The sequence below is a fragment of the Zeugodacus cucurbitae genome, chromosome 3 (genome assembly GCF_028554725.1).
Source record: "Zeugodacus cucurbitae isolate PBARC_wt_2022May chromosome 3, idZeuCucr1.2, whole genome shotgun sequence".
NCBI lineage: Eukaryota > Metazoa > Arthropoda > Insecta > Diptera > Tephritidae > Zeugodacus > Zeugodacus cucurbitae.
In genome coordinates, this window is record NC_071668.1 from 56,441,997 (window position 1) to 56,465,095 (window position 23,099).

At 38.1% G+C, this 23,099-nt stretch overlaps 32 pseudogenes; all 32 read right to left on the minus strand.

Moving 5' to 3' along the window:
* Positions 1-132: 132 nt before the first annotated feature.
* Positions 133-259, minus strand: LOC128921268 (5S ribosomal RNA; annotated as a pseudogene).
* Positions 260-757: 498 nt separating this feature from the next.
* Positions 758-884, minus strand: LOC128920689 (5S ribosomal RNA; annotated as a pseudogene).
* A 506-nt stretch (positions 885-1,390) lies between these two features.
* Positions 1,391-1,517, minus strand: LOC128921269 (5S ribosomal RNA; annotated as a pseudogene).
* A 473-nt stretch (positions 1,518-1,990) lies between these two features.
* Positions 1,991-2,117, minus strand: LOC128921270 (5S ribosomal RNA; annotated as a pseudogene).
* Positions 2,118-2,616: 499 nt separating this feature from the next.
* On the minus strand, positions 2,617-2,743 carry LOC128921272 (5S ribosomal RNA; annotated as a pseudogene).
* Positions 2,744-3,216: 473 nt separating this feature from the next.
* On the minus strand, positions 3,217-3,343 carry LOC128920690 (5S ribosomal RNA; annotated as a pseudogene).
* A 507-nt stretch (positions 3,344-3,850) lies between these two features.
* On the minus strand, positions 3,851-3,977 carry LOC128921273 (5S ribosomal RNA; annotated as a pseudogene).
* A 473-nt stretch (positions 3,978-4,450) lies between these two features.
* LOC128921274 (5S ribosomal RNA) lies at positions 4,451-4,577 on the minus strand (annotated as a pseudogene).
* A 498-nt stretch (positions 4,578-5,075) lies between these two features.
* On the minus strand, positions 5,076-5,202 carry LOC128921275 (5S ribosomal RNA; annotated as a pseudogene).
* Positions 5,203-5,706: 504 nt separating this feature from the next.
* LOC128921276 (5S ribosomal RNA) lies at positions 5,707-5,833 on the minus strand (annotated as a pseudogene).
* A 506-nt stretch (positions 5,834-6,339) lies between these two features.
* LOC128920772 (5S ribosomal RNA) lies at positions 6,340-6,466 on the minus strand (annotated as a pseudogene).
* Positions 6,467-6,937: 471 nt separating this feature from the next.
* LOC128920691 (5S ribosomal RNA) lies at positions 6,938-7,064 on the minus strand (annotated as a pseudogene).
* Positions 7,065-7,539: 475 nt separating this feature from the next.
* On the minus strand, positions 7,540-7,666 carry LOC128920765 (5S ribosomal RNA; annotated as a pseudogene).
* Positions 7,667-8,168: 502 nt separating this feature from the next.
* LOC128921277 (5S ribosomal RNA) lies at positions 8,169-8,295 on the minus strand (annotated as a pseudogene).
* Positions 8,296-8,768: 473 nt separating this feature from the next.
* On the minus strand, positions 8,769-8,895 carry LOC128921278 (5S ribosomal RNA; annotated as a pseudogene).
* A 500-nt stretch (positions 8,896-9,395) lies between these two features.
* On the minus strand, positions 9,396-9,522 carry LOC128921279 (5S ribosomal RNA; annotated as a pseudogene).
* A 503-nt stretch (positions 9,523-10,025) lies between these two features.
* On the minus strand, positions 10,026-10,152 carry LOC128921280 (5S ribosomal RNA; annotated as a pseudogene).
* Positions 10,153-10,654: 502 nt separating this feature from the next.
* On the minus strand, positions 10,655-10,781 carry LOC128921281 (5S ribosomal RNA; annotated as a pseudogene).
* Positions 10,782-11,255: 474 nt separating this feature from the next.
* On the minus strand, positions 11,256-11,382 carry LOC128921283 (5S ribosomal RNA; annotated as a pseudogene).
* Positions 11,383-11,887: 505 nt separating this feature from the next.
* On the minus strand, positions 11,888-12,014 carry LOC128920750 (5S ribosomal RNA; annotated as a pseudogene).
* Positions 12,015-12,495: 481 nt separating this feature from the next.
* LOC128920767 (5S ribosomal RNA) lies at positions 12,496-12,622 on the minus strand (annotated as a pseudogene).
* Positions 12,623-13,126: 504 nt separating this feature from the next.
* Positions 13,127-13,253, minus strand: LOC128920751 (5S ribosomal RNA; annotated as a pseudogene).
* Positions 13,254-13,759: 506 nt separating this feature from the next.
* Positions 13,760-13,886, minus strand: LOC128920787 (5S ribosomal RNA; annotated as a pseudogene).
* A 499-nt stretch (positions 13,887-14,385) lies between these two features.
* On the minus strand, positions 14,386-14,512 carry LOC128921284 (5S ribosomal RNA; annotated as a pseudogene).
* Positions 14,513-14,982: 470 nt separating this feature from the next.
* Positions 14,983-15,109, minus strand: LOC128921285 (5S ribosomal RNA; annotated as a pseudogene).
* A 501-nt stretch (positions 15,110-15,610) lies between these two features.
* LOC128920769 (5S ribosomal RNA) lies at positions 15,611-15,737 on the minus strand (annotated as a pseudogene).
* A 475-nt stretch (positions 15,738-16,212) lies between these two features.
* LOC128920790 (5S ribosomal RNA) lies at positions 16,213-16,339 on the minus strand (annotated as a pseudogene).
* A 3,104-nt stretch (positions 16,340-19,443) lies between these two features.
* LOC128920752 (5S ribosomal RNA) lies at positions 19,444-19,570 on the minus strand (annotated as a pseudogene).
* A 506-nt stretch (positions 19,571-20,076) lies between these two features.
* LOC128920753 (5S ribosomal RNA) lies at positions 20,077-20,203 on the minus strand (annotated as a pseudogene).
* Positions 20,204-20,702: 499 nt separating this feature from the next.
* Positions 20,703-20,829, minus strand: LOC128921286 (5S ribosomal RNA; annotated as a pseudogene).
* Positions 20,830-21,327: 498 nt separating this feature from the next.
* LOC128921287 (5S ribosomal RNA) lies at positions 21,328-21,454 on the minus strand (annotated as a pseudogene).
* Positions 21,455-21,925: 471 nt separating this feature from the next.
* LOC128920791 (5S ribosomal RNA) lies at positions 21,926-22,052 on the minus strand (annotated as a pseudogene).
* Positions 22,053-23,099: the final 1,047 nt, after the last annotated feature.

The following is a 23,099-nucleotide window of genomic DNA, read 5'->3' on the forward strand; positions in this document are numbered from 1 at the left end:
TTTTTGCTTACTATCTACCTTCGTATTCCGATACTTGTGCAATGAGACTTTCTGAAAAAAAAAAAAATAAAAAACAACAACAACTAGGAAAGTATTTAAAAACTTTGACAAAAAGGTAAAAAAGTTGTTGGGAGCCAACAACACGCGGTGTTCCCAAGCGGTCCCCCATCTAAGTACTAACCGCGCCCGCTATCCCGACGCTGCTTAATTTCGGTGATCGGACGAGAACCGATGTATTCAGCGTGGTATGGTCGTTGGCATATGGATTTCCTAGAATTCGTTATATGAGTAAACTACTCTTTCACGTAAGTGAGATTGGGACTATAGCCGGAGTAAAATTTCAGTTTTTATCCGGAGGCAAATTTGCAGTCTCTTCATCACAGCCATCAGCTGTTCAACAGTTAAGCTCTTATTTCGCTATTTCGCATTTAAAATATATGTATTTCTTTAATTGATATTATCTTTTAAATGTATCTGCAAGTTTGCAGATACAATATCTAATCCTATTTCCCATAATACCGCGCATAAGTGACTCACAAAACGTAGTAGATACTATTTAACACTCTAATGTACTGGCTTATTTTACATACTTAGATGCTTTTTTTTGCTTACTATCTACCTTCGTATTCCGATACTTGTGCAATGTTGTGTATACTGCCAAAAAAAACAAAATGAGACTTTCTGAAAAAAAAAAATAAAAAACAACAACTAGGAAAGTATTTAAAAACTTTGACAAAAAGGTAAAAAAGTTGTTGGGAGCCAACAACACGCGGTGTTCCCAAGCGGTCCCCCATCTAAGTACTAACCGCGAACGCTATCCCGACGCTGCTTAATTTCGGTGATCGGACGAGAACCGATGTATTCAGCGTGGTATGGTCGTTGGCATATGGATTTCCTAGAATTCGTTATATGAGTAAACTACTCTTTCACGTAAGTGAGTTTGGGACTATAGCCGGAGTAAAATTTCAGTTTTTATCCGGAGGCAAATTTGCACAGTCTCTTCATCACAGCCATCAGCTGTTCAACAGTTAAGCTCTTATTTCGCTATTTCGCATTTAAAATATATGTATTTCTTTAATTGATATTATCTTTTATATGTATCTGCAAGTTTGCAGATACAATATCTAATCCTATTTCCCATAATACCGCGCATAAGTGACTCACAAAACGTAGTAGATACTATTTAACACTCTAATGTACTGGCTTATTTTAGATACTTAGATACTTTTTTTTTGCTTACTATCTACCTTCGTATTCCGATACTTGTGCAATGTTGTGTATACTGCCCAAAAAAAAAAAATGAGACTTTCTGAAAAAAAAAAAATAAAAAAACAACAACAACTAGGAAAGTATTTAAAAACTTTGACAAAAAGGTAAAAAAGTTGTTGGGAGCCAACAACACGCGGTGTTCCCAAGCGGTCCCCCATCTAAGTACTAACCGCGCCCGCTATCCCGACGCTGCTTAATTTCGGTGATCGGACGAGAACCGATGTATTCAGCGTGGTATGGTCGTTGGCATATGGATTTCCTAGAATTCGTTATATGAGTAAACTACTTTTTCACGTAAGTGAGTTTGGGACTATAGCCGGAGTAAAATTTCAGTTTTTATCCGGAGGCAAATTTGCACAGTCTCTTCATCACAGCCATCAGCTGTTCAACAGTTAAGCTCTTATTTCGCTATTTCGCATTTAAATATATGTATTTCTTTAATTGATATTATCTTTTAAATGTATCTGCAAGTTTGCAGATACAATATCTAATCCTATTTCTCATAATACCGCGCATAGTGACTCACAAAACGTAGTAGATACTATTTAACACTCTAATGTACTGGCTTATTTTAGATACTTAGATACTTTTTTTTGGCTTACTATCTACCTTCGTATTCCGATACTTGTGCAATGAGACTTTCTGAAAAAAAAAAATAAAAAACAACAACAACTAGGAAAGTATTAAAAAACTTTGACAAAAAGGTAAAAAAGTTGTTGGGAGCCAACAACACGCGGTGTTCCCAAGCGGTCCCCCATCTAAGTACTAACCGCGCCCGCTATCCCGACGCTGCTTAATTTCGGTGATCGGACGAGAACCGATGTATTCAGCGTGGTATGGTCGTTGGCATATGGATTTCCTAGAATTCGTTATATGAGTAAACTACTCTTTCACGTAAGTGAGTTTGGGACTATAGCCGGAGTAAAATTTCAGTTTTTATCCGGAGGCAAATATGCACAGTCTCTTCATCACAGCCATCAGCTGTTCAACAGTTAAGCTCTTATTTCGCTATTTCGCATTTAAAATATATGTATTTCTTTAATTGATATTATCTTTTAAATGTATCTGCAAGTTTGCAGATACAATATCTAATCCTATTTCCCATAATACCGCGCATAAGTGACTCACAAAACGTAGTAGATACTATATAACACTCTAATGTACTGGCTTATTTTAGATACTTAGATGCTTTTTTTTGCTTACTATCTACCTTCGTATTCCGATACTTGTGCAATGTTGAGTATACTGCCCAAAAAAAATGAGACTTTCTGAAAAAAAAATAAAAAAACAACAACAACTAGGAAAGTATTTAAAAACTTTGACAAAAAGGTAAAAAAAGTTGTTGGGAGCCAACAACACGCGGTGTTCCCAAGCGGTCCCCCATCTAAGTACTAACCGCGCCCGCTATCCCGACGCTGCTTAATTTCGGTGATCGGACGAGAACCGATGTATTCAGCGTGGTATGGTCGTTGGCATATGGATTTCCTAGAATTCGTTATATGAGTAAACTACTCTTTCAAGTAAGTGAGATTGGGACTATAGCCGGAGTAAAATTTCAGTTTTTATCCGGAAGCAAATTTGCACAGTCTCTTCATCACAGCCATCAGCTGTTCAACAGTTAAGCTCTTATTTCGCTATTTCGCATTTAAAATATATGTATTTCTTTAATTGATATTATCTTTTAAATGTATCTGCAAGTTTGCAGATACAATATCTAATCCTATTTCCCATAATACCGCGCATAAGTGACTCACAAAACGTAGTAGATACTATATAACACTCTAATGTACTGGCTTATTTTAGATACTTAGATGCTTTTTTTTGCTTACTATCTACCTTCGTATTCCGATACTTGTGCAATGAGACTTTCTGAAAAAAAAAATAAAAAACAACAACAACTAGGAAAGTATTTAAAAACTTTGACAAAAAGGTAAAAAAGTTGTTGGGAGCCAACAACACGCGGTGTTCCCAAGCGGTCCCCCATCTAAGTACTAACCGCGAACGCTATCCCGACGCTGCTTAATTTCGGTGATCGGACGAGAACCGATGTATTCAGCGTGGTATGGTCGTTGGCATATGGATTTCCTAGAATTCGTTATATGAGTAAACTACTCTTTCACGTAAGTGAGTTTGGGACTATAGCCGGAGTAAAATTTCAGTTTTTATCCGGAGGCAAATTTGCACAGTCTCTTCATCACAGCCATCAGCTGTTCAACAGTTAAGCTCTTATTTCGCTATTTCGCATTTAAAATATATGTATTTCTTTAATTGATATTATCTTTTATATGTATCTGCAAGTTTGCAGATACAATATCTAATCCTATTTCCCATAATACCGCGCATAAGTGACTCACAAAACGTAGTAGATACTATTTAACACTCTAATGTACTGGCTTATTTTAGATACTTAGATACTTTTTTTTTGCTTACTATCTACCTTCGTATTCCGATACTTGTGCAATGTTGTGTATACTGCCCAAAAAAAAAAAAATGAGACTTTCTGAAAAAAAAAAAATAAAAAAACAACAACAACTAGGAAAGTATTTAAAAACTTTGACAAAAAGGTAAAAAAGTTGTTGGGAGCCAACAACACGCGGTGTTCCCAAGCGGTCCCCCATCTAAGTACTAACCGCGCCCGCTATCCCGACGCTGCTTAATTTCGGTGATCGGACGAGAACCGATGTATTCAGCGTGGTATGGTCGTTGGCATATGGATTTCCTAGAATTCGTTATATGAGTAAACTACTTTTTCACGTAAGTGAGTTTGGGACTATAGCCGGAGTAAAATTTCAGTTTTTATCCGGAGGCAAATTTGCACAGTCTCTTCATCACAGCCATCAGCTGTTCAACAGTTAAGCTCTTATTTCGCTATTTCGCATTTAAATATATGTATTTCTTTAATTGATATTATCTTTTAAATGTATCTGCAAGTTTGCAGATACAATATCTAATCCTATTTCTCATAATACCGCGCATAGTGACTCACAAAACGTAGTAGATACTATTTAACACTCTAATGTACTGGCTTATTTTAGATACTTAGATACTTTTTTTTGGCTTACTATCTACCTTCGTATTCCGATACTTGTGCAATGAGACTTTCTGAAAAAAAAAAATAAAAAACAACAACAACTAGGAAAGTATTAAAAAACTTTGACAAAAAGGTAAAAAAGTTGTTGGGAGCCAACAACACGCGGTGTTCCCAAGCGGTCCCCCATCTAAGTACTAACCGCGCCCGCTATCCCGACGCTGCTTAATTTCGGTGATCGGACGAGAACCGATGTATTCAGCGTGGTATGGTCGTTGGCATATGGATTTCCTAGAATTCGTTATATGAGTAAACTACTCTTTCACGTAAGTGAGTTTGGGACTATAGCCGGAGTAAAATTTCAGTTTTTATCCGGAGGCAAATATGCACAGTCTCTTCATCACAGCCATCAGCTGTTCAACAGTTAAGCTCTTATTTCGCTATTTCGCATTTAAAATATATGTATTTCTTTAATTGATATTATCTTTTAAATGTATCTGCAAGTTTGCAGATACAATATCTAATCCTATTTCCCATAATACCGCGCATAAGTGACTCACAAAACGTAGTAGATACTATATAACACTCTAATGTACTGGCTTATTTTAGATACTTAGATGCTTTTTTTTGCTTACTATCTACCTTCGTATTCCGATACTTGTGCAATGTTGAGTATACTGCCCAAAAAAAATGAGACTTTCTGAAAAAAAATAAAAAAACAACAACAACTAGGAAAGTATTTAAAAACTTTGACAAAAAGGTAAAAAAAGTTGTTGGGAGCCAACAACACGCGGTGTTCCCAAGCGGTCCCCCATCTAAGTACTAACCGCGCCCGCTATCCCGACGCTGCTTAATTTCGGTGATCGGACGAGAACCGATGTATTCAGCGTGGTATGGTCGTTGGCATATGGATTTCCTAGAATTCGTTATATGAGTAAACTACTCTTTCACGTAAGTGAGATTGGGACTATAGCCGGAGTAAAATTTCAGTTTTTATCCGGAAGCAAATTTGCACAGTCTCTTCATCACAGCCATCAGCTGTTCAACAGTTAAGCTCTTATTTCGCTATTTCGCATTTAAAATATATGTATTTCTTTAATTGATATTATCTTTTAAATGTATCTGCAAGTTTGCAGATACAATATCTAATCCTATTTCCCATAATACCGCGCATAAGTGACTCACAAAACGTAGTAGATACTATATAACACTCTAATGTACTGGCTTATTTTAGATACTTAGATGCTTTTTTTTGCTTACTATCTACCTTCGTATTCCGATACTTGTGCAATGTTGAGTATACTGCCCAAAAAAAATGAGACTTTCTGAAAAAAAAAAAAAAACAACAACAACAACAACTAGGAAAGTATTTAAAAACTTTGACAAAAAGGTAAAAAAAAGTTGTTGGGAGCCAACAACACGCGGTGTTCCCAAGCGGTCCCCCATCTAAGTACTAACCGCGCCCGCTATCCCGACGCTGCTTAATTTCGGTGATCGGACGAGAACCGATGTATTCAGCGTGGTATGGTCGTTGGCATATGGATTTCCTAGAATTCGTTATATGAGTAAACTACTCTTTCACGTAAGTGAGTTTGGGACTATAGCCGGAGTAAAATTTCAGTTTTTATCCGGAGGCAAATTTGCACAGTCTCTTCATCACAGCCATCAGCTGTTCAACAGTTAAGCTCTTATTTCGCTATTTCGCATTTAAAATATATGTATTTCTTTAATTGATATTATCTTTTAAATGTATCTGCAAGTTTGCAGATACAATATCTAATCCTATTTCCCATAATACCGCGCATAAGTGACTCACAAAACGTAGTAGATACTATTTAACACTCTAATGTACTGGCTTATTTTAGATACTTAGATGCTTTTTTTTGCTTACTATCTACCTTCGTATTCCGATACTTGTGCAATGTTGAGTATACTGCCCAAAAAAAATGAGACTTTCTGAAAAAAAAAAAAAAAAAAAAAAAAACAACAACAACTAGGAAAGTATTTAAAAACTTTGACAAAAAGGTAAAAAAGTTGTTGGGAGCCAACAACACGCGGTGTTCCCAAGCGGTCCCCCATCTAAGTACTAACCGCGCCCGCTATCCCGACGCTGCGTAATTTCGGTGATCGGACGAGAACCGATGTATTCAGCGTGGTATGGTCGTTGGCATATGGATTTCCTAGAATTCGTTATATGAGTAAACTACTCTTTCACGTAAGTGAGATTGGGACTATAGCCGGAGTAAAATTTCAGTTTTTATCCGGAGGCAAATTTGCAGTCTCTTCATCACAGCCATCAGCTGTTCAACAGTTAAGCTCTTATTTCGCTATTTCGCATTTAAAATATATGTATTTCTTTAATTGATATTATCTTTTAAATGTATCTGCAAGTTTGCAGATACAATATCTAATCCTATTTCCCATAATACCGCGCATAAGTGACTCACAAAACGTAGTAGATACTATTTAACACTCTAATGTACTGGCTTATTTTAGATACTTAGATGCTTTTTTTTGCTTACTATCTACCTTCGTATTCCGATACTTGTGCAATGAGACTTTCTGAAAAAAAAAATAAAAAACAACAACAACTAGGAAAGTATTTAAAAACTTTGACAAAAAGGTAAAAAAGTTGTTGGGAGCCAACAACACGCGGTGTTCCCAAGCGGTCCCCCATCTAAGTACTAACCGCGAACGCTATCCCGACGCTGCTTAATTTCGGTGATCGGACGAGAACCGATGTATTCAGCGTGGTATGGTCGTTGGCATATGGATTTCCTAGAATTCGTTATATGAGTAAACTACTCTTTCACGTAAGTGAGTTTGGGACTATAGCCGGAGTAAAATTTCAGTTTTTATCCGGAGGCAAATTTGCACAGTCTCTTCATCACAGCCATCAGCTGTTCAACAGTTAAGCTTTTATTTCGCTATTTCGCATTTAAAATATATGTATTTCTTTAATTGATATTATCTTTTATATGTATCTGCAAGTTTGCAGATACAATATCTAATCCTATTTCCCATAATACCGCGCATAAGTGACTCACAAAACGTAGTAGATACTATTTAACACTCTAATGTACTGGCTTATTTTAGATACTTAGATGCTTTTTTTTGCTTACTATCTACCTTCGTATTCCGATACTTGTGCAATGAGACTTTCTGAAAAAAAAAAAATAAAAAACAACAACAACTAGGAAAGTATTTAAAAACTTTGACAAAAAGGTAAAAAAGTTGTTGGGAGCCATCAACACGCGGTGTTCCCAAGCGGTCCCCCATCTAAGTACTAACCGCGCCCGCTATCCCGACGCTGCTTAATTTCGGTGATCGGACGAGAACCGATGTATTCAGCGTGGTATGGTCGTTGGCATATGGATTTCCTAGAATTCGTTATATGAGTAAACTACTCTTTCACGTAAGTGAGTTTGGGACTATAGCCGGAGTACAATTTCAGTTTTTATCCGGAGGCAAATTTGCACAGTCTCTTCATCACAGCCATCAGCTGTTCAACAGTTAAGCTCTTATTTCGCTATTTCGCATTTAAAATATATGTATTTCTTTAATTGATATTATCTTTTATATGTATCTGCAAGTTTGCAGATACAATATCTAATCCTATTTCTCATAATACCGCGCATAGTGACTCACAAAACGTAGTAGATACTATTTAACACTCTAATGTACTGGCTTATTTTAGATACTTAGATACTTTTTTTTGCTTACTATCTACCTTCGTATTCCGATACTTGTGCAATGTTGTGTATACTGCCCAAAAAAAAAAATGAGACTTTCTGAAAAAAAAAAATAAAAAAACAACAACAACTAGGAAAGTATTTAAAAACTTTGACAAAAAGGTAAAAAAGTTGTTGGGAGCCAACAACACGCGGTGTTCCCAAGCGGTCCCCCATCTAAGTACTAACCGCGCCCGCTATCCCGACGCTGCTTAATTTCGGTGATCGGACGAGAACCGATGTATTCAGCGTGGTATGGTCGTTGGCATATGGATTTCCTAGAATTCGTTATATGAGTAAACTACTTTTTCACGTAAGTGAGTTTGGGACTATAGCCGGAGTAAAATTTCAGTTTTTATCCGGAGGCAAATTTGCACAGTCTCTTCATCACAGCCATCAGCTGTTCAACAGTTAAGCTCTTATTTCGCTATTTCGCATTTAAAATATATGTATTTCTTTAATTGATATTATCTTTTAAATGTATCTGCAAGTTTGCAGATACAATATCTAATCCTATTTCTCATAATACCGCGCATAGTGACTCACAAAACGTAGTAGATACTATTTAACACTCTAATGTACTGGCTTATTTTAGATACTTAGATGCTTTTTTTTGGCTTACTATCTACCTTCGTATTCCGATACTTGTGCAATGAGACTTTCTGAAAAAAAAAATAAAAAACAACAACAACTAGGAAAGTATTAAAAAACTTTGACAAAAAGGTAAAAAAGTTGTTGGGAGCCAACAACACGCGGTGTTCCCAAGCGGTCCCCCATCTAAGTACTAACCGCGCCCGCTATCCCGACGCTGCTTAATTTCGGTGATCGGACGAGAACCGATGTATTCAGCGTGGTATGGTCGTTGGCATATGGATTTCCTAGAATTCGTTATATGAGTAAACTACTCTTTCACGTAAGTGAGTTTGGGACTATAGCCGGAGTAAAATTTCAGTTTTTATCCGGAGGCAAATATGCACAGTCTCTTCATCACAGCCATCAGCTGTTCAACAGTTAAGCTCTTATTTCGCTATTTCGCATTTAAAATATATGTATTTCTTTAATTGATATTATCTTTTAAATGTATCTGCAAGTTTGCAGATACAATATCTAATCCTATTTCCCATAATACCGCGCATAAGTGACTCACAAAACGTAGTAGATACTATATAACACTCTAATGTACTGGCTTATTTTAGATACTTAGATGCTTTTTTTTGCTTACTATCTACCTTCGTATTCCGATACTTGTGCAATGTTGAGTATACTGCCCAAAAAAAATGAGACTTTCTGAAAAAAAAAATAAAAAAACAACAACAACTAGGAAAGTATTTAAAAACTTTGACAAAAAGGTAAAAAAAGTTGTTGGGAGCCAACAACACGCGGTGTTCCCAAGCGGTCCCCCATCTAAGTACTAACCGCGCCCGCTATCCCGACGCTGCTTAATTTCGGTGATCGGACGAGAACCGATGTATTCAGCGTGGTATGGTCGTTGGCATATGGATTTCCTAGAATTCGTTATATGAGTAAACTACTCTTTCACGTAAGTGAGATTGGGACTATAGCCGGAGTAAAATTTCAGTTTTTATCCGGAAGCAAATTTGCACAGTCTCTTCATCACAGCCATCAGCTGTTCAACAGTTAAGCTCTTATTTCGCTATTTCGCATTTAAAATATATGTATTTCTTTAATTGATATTATCTTTTAAATGTATCTGCAAGTTTGCAGATACAATATCTAATCCTATTTCCCATAATACCGCGCATAAGTGACTCACAAAACGTAGTAGATACTATATAACACTCTAATGTACTGGCTTATTTTAGATACTTAGATGCTTTTTTTTGCTTACTATCTACCTTCGTATTCCGATACTTGTGCAATGTTGAGTATACTGCCCAAAAAAAATGAGACTTTCTGGAAAAAAAAAAAAAAAAACAACAACAACAACTAGGAAAGTATTTAAAAACTTTGACAAAAAGGTAAAAAAAGTTGTTGGGAGCCAACAACACGCGGTGTTCCCAAGCGGTCCCCCATCTAAGTACTAACCGCGCCCGCTATCCCGACGCTGCTTAATTTCGGTGATCGGACGAGAACCGATGTATTCAGCGTGGTATGGTCGTTGGCATATGGATTTCCTAGAATTCGTTATATGAGTAAACTACTCTTTCACGTAAGTGAGATTGGGACTATAGCCGGAGTAAAATTTCAGTTTTTATCCGGAGGCAAATTTGCACAGTCTCTTCATCACAGCCATCAGCTGTTCAACAGTTAAGCTCTTATTTCGCTATTTCGCATTTAAAATATATGTATTTCTTTAATTGATATTATCTTTTAAATGTATCTGCAAGTTTGCAGATACAATATCTAATCCTATTTCCCATAATACCGCGCATAAGTGACTCACAAAACGTAGTAGATACTATTTAACACTCTAATGTACTGGCTTATTTTAGATACTTAGATGCTTTTTTTTGCTTACTATCTACCTTCGTATTCCGATACTTGTGCAATGTTGAGTATACTGCCCAAAAAAAATGAGACTTTCTGAAAAAAAAAAAAAATAAAAAACAACAACAACTAGGAAAGTATTTAAAAACTTTGACAAAAAGGTAAAAAAGTTGTTGGGAGCCAACAACACGCGGTGTTCCCAAGCGGTCCCCCATCTAAGTACTAACCGCGCCCGCTATCCCGACGCTGCTTAATTTCGGTGATCGGACGAGAACCGATGTATTCAGCGTGGTATGGTCGTTGGCATATGGATTTCCTAGAATTCGTTATATGAGTAAACTACTCTTTCACGTAAGTGAGATTGGGACTATAGCCGGAGTAAAATTTCAGTTTTTATCCGGAGGCAAATTTGCAGTCTCTTCATCACAGCCATCAGCTGTTCAACAGTTAAGCTCTTATTTCGCTATTTCGCATTTAAAATATATGTATTTCTTTAATTGATATTATCTTTTAAATGTATCTGCAAGTTTGCAGATACAATATCTAATCCTATTTCCCATAATACCGCGCATAAGTGACTCACAAAACGTAGTAGATACTATTTAACACTCTAATGTACTGGCTTATTTTAGATACTTAGATGCTTTTTTTTGCTTACTATCTACCTTCGTATTCCGATACTTGTGCAATGAGACTTTCTGAAAAAAAAAAAAATTAAAAACAACAACAACTAGGAAAGTATTTAAAAACTTTGACAAAAAGGTAAAAAAGTTGTTGGGAGCCAACAACACGCGGTGTTCCCAAGCGGTCCCCCATCTAAGTACTAACCGCGCCCGCTATCCCGACGCTGCTTAATTTCGGTGATCGGACGAGAACCGATGTATTCAGCGTGGTATGGTCGTTGGCATATGGATTTCCTAGAATTCGTTATATGAGTAAACTACTCTTTCACGTAAGTGAGATTGGGACTATAGCCGGAGTAAAATTTCAGTTTTTATCCGGAGGCAAATTTGCACAGTCTCTTCATCACAGCCATCAGCTGTTCAACAGTTAAGCTCTTATTTCGCTATTTCGCATTTAAAATATATGTATTTCTTTAATTGATATTATCTTTTAAATGTATCTGCAAGTTTGCAGATACAATATCTAATCCTATTTCCCATAATACCGCGCATAAGTGACTCACAAAACGTAGTAGATACTATATAACACTCTAATGTACTGGCTTATTTTAGATACTTAGATGCTTTTTTTTGCTTACTATCTACCTTCGTATTCCGATACTTGTGCAATGTTGAGTATACTGCCCAAAAAAAATGAGACTTTCTGAAAAAAAAAAAAAAATAAAAAACAACAACAACTAGGAAAGTATTTAAAAACTTTGACAAAAAGGTAAAAAAAAGTTGTTGGGAGCCAACTACACGCGGTGTTCCCAAGCGGTCCCCCATCTAAGTACTAACCGCGCCCGCTATCCCGACGCTGCTTAATTTCGGTGATCGGACGAGAACCGATGTATTCAGCGTGGTATGGTCGTTGGCATATGGATTTCCTAGAATTCGTTATATGAGTAAACTACTCTTTCACGTAAGTGAGTTTGGGACTATAGCCGGAGGCAAATATGCACAGTCTCTTCATCACAGCCATCAGCTGTTCAACAGTTAAGCTCTTATTTCGCTATTTCGCATTTAAAATATATGTATTTCTTTAATTGATATTATCTTTTAAATGTATCTGCAAGTTTGCAGATACAATATCTAATCCTATTTCCCATAATACCGCGCATAAGTGACTCACAAAACGTAGTAGATACTATATAACACTCTAATGTACTGGCTTATTTTAGATACTTAGATGCTTTTTTTTGCTTACTATCTACCTTCGTATTCCGATACTTGTGCAATGTTGAGTATACTGCCCAAAAAAAATGAGACTTTCTGAAAAAAAAAAAAAAATAAAAAACAACAACAACTAGGAAAGTATTTAAAAACTTTGACAAAAAGGTAAAAAAAAGTTGTTGGGAGCCAACTACACGCGGTGTTCCCAAGCGGTCCCCCATCTAAGTACTAACCGCGCCCGCTATGCCGACGCTGCTTAATTTCGGTGATCGGACGAGAACCGATGTATTCAGCGTGGTATGGTCGTTGGCATATGGATTTCCTAGAATTCGTTATATGAGTAAACTACTCTTTCACGTAAGTGAGATTGGGACTATAGCCGGAGTAAAATTTCAGTTTTTATCCGGAGGCAAATTTGCACAGTCTCTTCATCACAGCCATCAGCTGTTCAACAGTTAAGCTCCTATTTCGCTATTTCGCATTTAAAATATATGTATTTCTTTAATTGATATTATCTTTTAAATGTATCTGCAAGTTTGCAGATACAATATCTAATCCTATTTCCCATAATACCGCGCATAAGTGACTCACAAAACGTAGTAGATACTATTTAACACTCTAATGTACTGGCTTATTTTAGATACTTAGATGCTTTTTTTTGCTTACTATCTACCTTCGTATTCCGATACTTGTGCAATGTTGAGTATACTGCCCAAAAAAAATGAGACTTTCTGAAAAAAAAAAAAAATAAAAAACAACAACAACTAGGAAAGTATTTAAAAACTTTGACAAAAAGGTAAAAAAAAGTTGTTGGGAGCCAACTACACGCGGTGTTCCCAAGCGGTCCCCCATCTAAGTACTAACCGCGCCCGCTATCCCGACGCTGCTTAATTTCGGTGATCGGACGAGAACCGATGTATTCAGCGTGGTATGGTCGTTGGCATATGGATTTCCTAGAATTCGTTATATGAGTAAACTACTCTTTCACGTAAGTGAGTTTGGGACTATAGCCGGAGTAAAATTTCAGTTTTTATCCGGAGGCAAATATGCACAGTCTCTTCATCACAGCCATCAGCTGTTCAACAGTTAAGCTCTTATTTCGCTATTTCGCATTTAAAATATATGTATTTCTTTAATTGATATTATCTTTTATATGTATCTGCAAGTTTGCAGATACAATATCTAATCCTATTTCCCATAATACCGCGCATAAGTGACTCACAAAACGTAGTAGATACTATTTAACACTCTAATGTACTGGCTTATTTTAGATACTTAGATGCTTTTTTTTGCTTACTATCTACCTTCGTATTCCGATACTTGTGCAATGTTGAGTATACTGCCCAAAAAAAATGAGACTTTCTGAAAAAAAAAAAAAAAATAAAAAACAACAACAACTAGGAAAGTATTTAAAAACTTTGACAAAAAGGTAAAAAAAAGTTGTTGGGAGCCAACTACACGCGGTGTTCCCAAGCGGTCCCCCATCTAAGTACTAACCGCGCCCGCTATCCCGACGCTGCTTAATTTCGGTGATCGGACGAGAACCGATGTATTTAGCGTGGTATGGTCGTTGGCATATGGATTTCCTAGAATTCGTTATATGAGTAAACTACTCTTTCACGTAAGTGAGTTTGGGACTATAGCCGGAGTACAATTTCAGTTTTTATCCGGAGGCAAATTTGCACAGTCTCTTCATCACAGCCATCAGCTGTTCAACAGTTAAGCTCTTATTTCGCTATTTCGCATTTAAAATATATGTATTTCTTTAATTGATATCTTTTAAATGTATCTGCAAGTTTGCAGATACAATATCTAATCCTATTTCCCATAATACCGCGCATAAGTGACTCACAAAACGTAGTAGATACTATTTAACACTCTAATGTACTGGCTTATTTTAGATACTTAGATACTTTTTTTTGCTTACTATCTACCTTCGTATTCCGATACTTGTGCAATGTTGTGTATACTGCCCAAAAAAAAAATGAGACTTTCTGAAAAAAAAAAATAAAAAAACAACAACAACTAGGAAAGTATTTAAAAACTTTGACAAAAAGGTAAAAAAGTTGTTGGGAGCCAACAACACGCGGTGTTCCCAAGCGGTCCCCCATCTAAGTACTAACCGCGCCCGCTATCCCGACGCTGCTTAATTTCGGTGATCGGACGAGAACCGATGTATTCAGCGTGGTATGGTCGTTGGCATATGGATTTCCTAGAATTTGTTATATGAGTAAACTACTCTTTCACGTAAGTGAGATTGGGACTATAGCCGGAGTAAAATTTCAGTTTTTATCCGGAGGCAAATTTGCACAGTCTCTTCATCACAGCCATCAGCTGTTCAACAGTTAAGCTCTTATTTCGCTATTTCGCATTTAAAATATATGTATTTCTTTAATTGATATCTTTTAAATGTATCTGCAAGTTTGCAGATACAATATCTAATCCTATTTCCCATAATACCGCGCATAAGTGACTCACAAAACGTAGTAGATACTATTTAACACTCTAATGTACTGGCTTATTTTAGATACTTAGATGCTTTTTTTTGCTTACTATCTACCTTCGTATTCCGATACTTGTGCAATGAGACTTTCTGAAAAAAAAAATAAAAAACAACAACAACTAGGAAAGTATTTAAAAACTTTGACAAAAAGGTAAAAAAGTTGTTGGGAGCCAACAACACGCGGTGTTCCCAAGCGGTCCCCCATCTAAGTACTAACCGCGCCCGCTATCCCGACGCTGCTTAATTTCGGTGATCGGACGAGAACCGATGTATTCAGCGTGGTATGGTCGTTGGCATATGGATTTCCTAGAATTCGTTATATGAGTAAACTACTCTTTCACGTAAGTGAGTTTGGGACTATAGCCGGAGTACAATTTCAGTTTTTATCCGGAGGCAAATTTGCACAGTCTCTTCATCACAGCCATCAGCTGTTCAACAGTTAAGCTCTTATTTCGCTATTTCGCATTTAAAATATATGTATTTCTTTAATTGATATATTTTAAATGTATCTGCAAGTTTGCAGATACAATATCTAATCCTATTTCCCATAATACCGCGCATAAGTGACTCACAAAACGTAGTAGATACTATTTAACACTCTAATGTACTGGCTTATTTTAGATACTTAGATACTTTTTTTTGCTTACTATCTACCTTCGTATTCCGATACTTGTGCAATGTTGTGTATACTGCCCAAAAAAAAAAATGAGACTTTCTGAAAAAAAAAAAATAAAAAAACAACAACAACTAGGAAAGTATTTAAAAACTTTGACAAAAAGGTAAAAAAGTTGTTGGGAGCCAACAACACGCGGTGTTCCCAAGCGGTCCCCCATCTAAGTACTAACCGCGCCCGCTATCCCGACGCTGCTTAATTTCGGTGATCGGACGAGAACCGATGTATTCAGCGTGGTATGGTGGTTGGCATATGGATTTCCTAGAATTCGTTATATGAGTAAACTACTCTTTCACGTAAGTGAGATTGGGACTATAGCCGGAGTAAAATTTCAGTTTTTATCCGGAGGCAAATTTGCACAGTCTCTTCATCACAGCCATCAGCTGTTCAACAGTTAAGCTCTTATTTCGCTATTTCGCATTTAAAATATATGTATTTCTTTAATTGATATTATCTTTTAAATGTATCTGCAAGTTTGCAGATACAATATCTAATCCTATTTCCCATAATACCGCGCATAAGTGACTCACAAAACGTAGTAGATACTATTTAACACTCTAATGTACTGGCTTATTTTAGATACTTAGATGCTTTTTTTTGCTTACTATCTACCTTCGTATTCCGATACTTGTGCAATGAGACTTTCTGAAAAAAAAAAAATAAAAAACAACAACAACTAGGAAAGTATTTAAAAACTTTGACAAAAAGGTAAAAAAGTTGTTGGGAGCCAAAAACACGCGGTGTTCCCAAGCGGTCCCCCATCTAAGTACTAACCGCGCCCGCTATCCCGACGCTGCTTAATTTCGGTGATCGGACGAGAACCGATGTATTCAGCTTGGTATGGTCGTTGGCATATGGATTTCCTAGAATTCGTTATATGAGTAAACTACTCTTTCACGTAAGTGAGTTTGGGACTATAGCCGGAGTAAAATTTCAGTTTTTATCCGGAGGCAAATTTGCACAGTCTCTTCATCACAGCCATCAGCTGTTCAACAGTTAAGCTCTTATTTCGCTATTTCGCATTTAAAATATATGTATTTCTTTAATTGATATTATCTTTTATATGTATCTGCAAGTTTGCAGATACAATATCTAATCCTATTTCCCATAATACCGCGCATAAGTGACTCACAAAACGTAGTAGATACTATTTAACACTCTAATGTACTGGCTTATTTTAGATACTTAGATGCTTTTTTTTGCTTACTATCTACCTTCGTATTCCGATACTTGTGCAATGTTGAGTATATATATATATATATATTTGGCGTAGGAACCGCTTTAAGCGATTATAGCCGAATCCACCAGAGCGCGCCACTCATTCCTCCTTTTTGCTTTTTGGCGCCAACTGGAAACACCAAGTGAAGCCAGGTCACTTTGCACTTGGTCTTTCCACCGGAGTGGAGGTCGTCCTCTTCCGCGGCTTCCTCCAGCGGGTACTGCATCGAATACTTTCAGAGCTGGAGTGTTTTCTTCCATCCGTACAACATGACCTAGCCAGCGTAGCCGCTGTCTTTTTATTCGCTGAACTATGTCAATGTCGTCGTATAAATCGTACAGCTCATCGTTCCATCGTCTGCGGTATTCGCCGTTGCCAATGTTTAGAGGACCATAAATCTTGCGCAAAACCTTTCTCTCGAAAACCCCAAGAGTCGTCTCATCGGATGTTGTCATCGTCCACGCTTCAGCGCCATACATCAGGACGGGAATAATGAGCGACTTATAGAGTTTGATTTTGGTTCGTCGAGAGAGGACTTTACTTTTCAATTGCCTACTCAGTCCAAAGTAGCACCTGTTGGCAAGAGTGATTCTGCGTTGGATTTCAAGGCTGACATTGTTGGTGTTGTTAATGCTGGTTCCCAGATAAACGAAATTATCTACAACTTCAAAGTTATGACTGTCAACAGTGACGTGGGAGCCAAGACGCGAGTGCGCTGACTGTTTGTTTGATGACAGGAGATATTTCGTCTTGTCCTCATTCACCACCAGACCCATACGCTTCGCTTCTTTATCTAGTCTGGAAAACGCAGAACAAACGGCGCGGTTGTTGCTTCCGATGATATCAATATCATCGGCATACGCCAGGAGCTGTACACTCTTGTAGAAGATTGTACCCTCTCTATTTAGTTCTGCAGCTCGTATTATTTTTTCCAGCAATAGATTGAAGAAGTCGCACGATAGTGAGTCACCCTGTCTGAAGCCTCGTTTGGTATCGAACGGCTCGGAGAGGTCCTTCCCGATCCTGACGGAGCTTTTGGTGTTGCTCAACGTCAGCTTACATAGCCGTATTAGTTTTGCAGGGATACCAAATTCAGACATCGCGGCATAAAGGCAGCTCCTTTTCGTGCTATCGAAGGCAGCTTTAAAATCGATAAAAAGATGGTGGGTATCGATTCTTCTCTCTCGGGTCTTTTCCAAGATTTGGCGCATGGTGAATATCTGGTCCATTGTAGATTTTCCAGGTCTAAAGCCACACTGATAAGGTCCAATCAGTTCGTTGACGGTGGGCTTTAGTCTTTCACACAATACGCTCGACAAAACCTTATATGCGATATTGAGGAGACTTATACCACGGTAGTTGGCGCAGATTGTGCGGTCTCTTCTTATGGATTGGGCAGAGCACACTAAGATTCCAATCGTCAGGCATGCTTTCTTCCGACCATATTCTACAAAGAAGCTGATGCATGCACCTTATCAGTTCTTCGCCGCCGTATTTGAATAGCTCGGCCGGTAATCCATCGGCCCCCGCCGCTTTGTTGTTCTTCAAGCGGGTAATTGCTATTCGAATTTCTTCATGGTCGGGTAATGGAACATCTATTCCATCGTCATCGATTGGGGGATCGGGTTCGCCATCTCCTGGTGTTGTACTTTCACTGCCATTGAGCAGGTCGGAGAAGTGTTCCCTCCATAATCCCAGTATGCCCTGGACATCGGTTACCAGATTACCACCTTGGTCTCTACATGAGGATGCTCCGGTCTTGAAACCTTCTGTTAATCGCCTCATCTTTTCATAAAATTTTCGAGCATTACCCATGTCGGCCAGCTTTTCAAGCTTTTCATACTCACGCATTTCGGCCTCTTTCTTTTTACGTCTGCAAATGCGTCTCGCTTCCCTCTTCAGTTCTCGATATCTATCCCACCCCGAACGTGTTGTGGTCGATCGCAACGTTGCGAGGTAGGCAGTCTGTTTTCTCTCCACTGCGGAACGACAATTCTCATCGTACCAACTGGTTTTTTGGCGTTGCCGGAGACCAATTGTTTCGGCTGCAGCGGTATGCAATGAGTTTGAGATGCCGTTCCACAGCTCCCTTATATCGAGATGCTGATGAGTGCAAGTCGAGTAGAAAATCGTTCGGCTGTCGGTTGTGATTGCAGCTTTTCGACGTCGAACCTTCCTTGTGTTTGTTGACGGGCGTTCTTTGCTGCACAGAGGCGAGTGCGTATCTTTGCTGCTACTAGATAATGGTCCGAGTCAATGTTTGGTCCTCGGAGCGTACGCACGTCTAAAACACTGGAGACATGTCTTCCGTCTATCACAACGTGATCGATTTGATTGCGCGTGTTTCGATCAGGGGACAGCCACGTTGCTTGATGAATTTTTTTATGCTGGAATCTGGTACTACAGACAACCATATTTCGGGCCCCAGCGAAGTCGATCAGCCTCAGGCCGTTTGGCGATGTTTCATCATGGAGGCTGAATTTTCCGACTGTTGTGCCAAAGACACCTTCTTTACCCACCCTGGCGTTAAAATCGCCAAGCACGATTTTGACATCGTGGCGGGGGCAGCGCTCATAGATGCGTTCTAGGCGCTCATAGAAAGCATCTTTGGTCGCATCATTGAGTATACTGCCCAAAAAAAATGAGACTTTCTGAAAAAAAAAAAAAAAATAAAAAACAACAACAACTAGGAAAGTATTTAAAAACTTTGACAAAAAGGTAAAAAAAAGTTGTTGGGAGCCAACTACACGCGGTGTTCCCAAGCGGTCCCCCATCTAAGTACTAACCGCGCCCGCTATCCCGACGCTGCTTAATTTCGGTGATCGGACGAGAACCGATGTATTCAGCGTGGTATGGTCGTTGGCATATGGATTTCCTAGAATTCGTTATATGAGTAAACTACTCTTTCACGTAAGTGAGATTGGGACTATAGCCGGAGTAAAATTTCAGTTTTTATCCGGAGGCAAATTTGCACAGTCTCTTCATCACAGCCATCAGCTGTTCAACAGTTAAGCTCTTATTTCGCTATTTCGCATTTAAAATATATGTATTTCTTTAATTGATATTATCTTTAAAATGTATCTGCAAGTTTGCAGATACAATATCTAATCCTATTTCCCATAATACCGCGCATAAGTGACTCACAAAACGTAGTAGATACTATTTAACACTCTAATGTACTGGCTTATTTTAGATACTTAGATGCTTTTTTTTGCTTACTATCTACCTTCGTATTCCGATACTTGTGCAATGTTGAGTATACTGCCCAAAAAAAATGAGACTTTCTGAAAAAAAAAAAAAAAATAAAAAACAACAACAACTAGGAAAGTATTTAAAAACTTTGACAAAAAGGTAAAAAAAAGTTGTTGGGAGCCAACTACACGCGGTGTTCCCAAGCGGTCCCCCATCTAAGTACTAACCGCGCCCGCTATCCCGACGCTGCTTAATTTCGGTGATCGGACGAGAACCGATGTATTCAGCGTGGTATGGTCGTTGGCATATGGATTTCCTAGAATTCGTTATATGAGTAAACTACTCTTTCACGTAAGTGAGATTGGGACTATAGCCGGAGTACAATTTCAGTTTTTATCCGGAGGCAAATTTGCACAGTCTCTTCATCACAGCCATCAGCTGTTCAACAGTTAAGCTCTTATTTCGCTATTTCGCATTTAAAATATATGTATTTCTTTAATTGATATCTTTTAAATGTATCTGCAAGTTTGCAGATACAATATCTAATCCTATTTCCCATAATACCGCGCATAAGTGACTCACAAAACGTAGTAGATACTATTTAACACTCTAATGTACTGGCTTATTTTAGATACTTAGATACTTTTTTTTGCTTACTATCTACCTTCGTATTCCGATACTTGTGCAATGTTGTGTATACTGCCCAAAAAAAAAATGAGACTTTCTGAAAAAAAAAAATAAAAAAACAACAACAACTAGGAAAGTATTTAAAAACTTTGACAAAAAGGTAAAAAAGTTGTTGGGAGCCAACAACACGCGGTGTTCCCAAGCGGTCCCCCATCTAAGTACTAACCGCGCCCGCTATCCCGACGCTGCTTAATTTCGGTGATCGGACGAGAACCGATGTATTCAGCGTGGTATGGTCGTTGGCATATGGATTTCCTAGAATTTGTTATATGAGTAAACTACTCTTTCACGTAAGTGAGATTGGGACTATAGCCGGAGTAAAATTTCAGTTTTTATCCGGAGGCAAATTTGCACAGTCTCTTCATCACAGCCATCAGCTGTTCAACAGTTAAGCTCTTATTTCGCTATTTCGCATTTAAAATATATGTATTTCTTTAATTGATATCTTTTAAATGTATCTGCAAGTTTGCAGATACAATATCTAATCCTATTTCCCATAATACCGCGCATAAGTGACTCACAAAACGTAGTAGATACTATTTAACACTCTAATGTACTGGCTTATTTTAGATACTTAGATACTTTTTTTTGCTTACTATCTACCTTCGTATTCCGATACTTGTGCAATGTTGTGTATACTGCCCAAAAAAAAAATGAGACTTTCTGAAAAAAAAAATAAAAAAACAACAACAACTAGGAAAGTATTTAAAAACTTTGACAAAAAGGTAAAAAAGTTGTTGGGAGCCAACAACACGCGGTGTTCCCAAGCGGTCCCCCATCTAAGTACTAACCGCGCCCGCTATCCCGACGCTGCTTAATTTCGGTGATCGGACGAGAACCGATGTATTCAGCGTGGTATGGTCGTTGGCATATGGATTTCCTAGAATTTGTTATATGAGTAAACTACTCTTTCACGTAAGTGAGATTGGGACTATAGCCGGAGTAAAATTTCAGTTTTTATCCGGAGGCAAATTTGCACAGTCTCTTCATCACAGCCATCAGCTGTTCAACAGTTAAGCTCTTATTTCGCTATTTCGCATTTAAAATATATGTATTTCTTTAATTGATATCTTTTAAATGTATCTGCAAGTTTGCAGATACAATATCTAATCCTATTTCCCATAATACCGCGCATAAGTGACTCACAAAACGTAGTAGATACTATTTAACACTCTAATGTACTGGCTTATTTTAGATACTTAGATGCTTTTTTTTGCTTACTATCTACCTTCGTATTCCGATACTTGTGCAATGAGACTTTCTGAAAAAAAAAAATAAAAAACAACAACAACTAGGAAAGTATTTAAAAACTTTGACAAAAAGGTAAAAAAGTTGTTGGGAGCCAAAAACACGCGGTGTTCCCAAGCGGTCCCCCATCTAAGTACTAACCGCGCCCGCTATCCCGACGCTGCTTAATTTCGGTGATCGGACGAGAACCGATGTATTCAGCTTGGTATGGTCGTTGGCATATGGATTTCCTAGAATTCGTTATATGAGTAAACTACTCTTTCACGTAAGTGAGTTTGGGACTATAGCCGGAGTAAAATTTCAGTTTTTATCCGGAGGCAAATTTGCACAGTCTCTTCATCACAGCCATCAGCTGTTCAACAGTTAAGCTCTTATTTCGCTATTTCGCATTTAAAATATATGTATTTCTTTAATTGATATTATCTTTTATATGTATCTGCAAGTTTGCAGATACAATATCTAATCCTATTTCCCATAATACCGCGCATAAGTGACTCACAAAACGTAGTAGATACTATTTAACACTCTAATGTACTGGCTTATTTTAGATACTTAGATGCTTTTTTTTGCTTACTATCTACCTTCGTATTCCGATACTTGTGCAATGTTGAGTATATATATATATATATATATTTGGCGTAGGAACCGCTTTAAGCGATTATAGCCGAATCCACCAGAGCGCGCCACTCATTCCTCCTTTTTGCTTTTTGGCGCCAACTGGAAACACCAAGTGAAGCCAGGTCACTTTGCACTTGGTCTTTCCACCGGAGTGGAGGTCGTCCTCTTCCGCGGCTTCCTCCAGCGGGTACTGCATCGAATACTTTCAGAGCTGGAGTGTTTTCTTCCATCCGTACAACATGACCTAGCCAGCGTAGCCGCTGTCTTTTTATTCGCTGAACTATGTCAATGTCGTCGTATAAATCGTACAGCTCATCGTTCCATCGTCTGCGGTATTCGCCGTTGCCAATGTTTAGAGGACCATAAATCTTGCGCAAAACCTTTCTCTCGAAAACCCCAAGAGTCGTCTCATCGGATGTTGTCATCGTCCACGCTTCAGCGCCATACATCAGGACGGGAATAATGAGCGACTTATAGAGTTTGATTTTGGTTCGTCGAGAGAGGACTTTACTTTTCAATTGCCTACTCAGTCCAAAGTAGCACCTGTTGGCAAGAGTGATTCTGCGTTGGATTTCAAGGCTGACATTGTTGGTGTTGTTAATGCTGGTTCCCAGATAAACGAAATTATCTACAACTTCAAAGTTATGA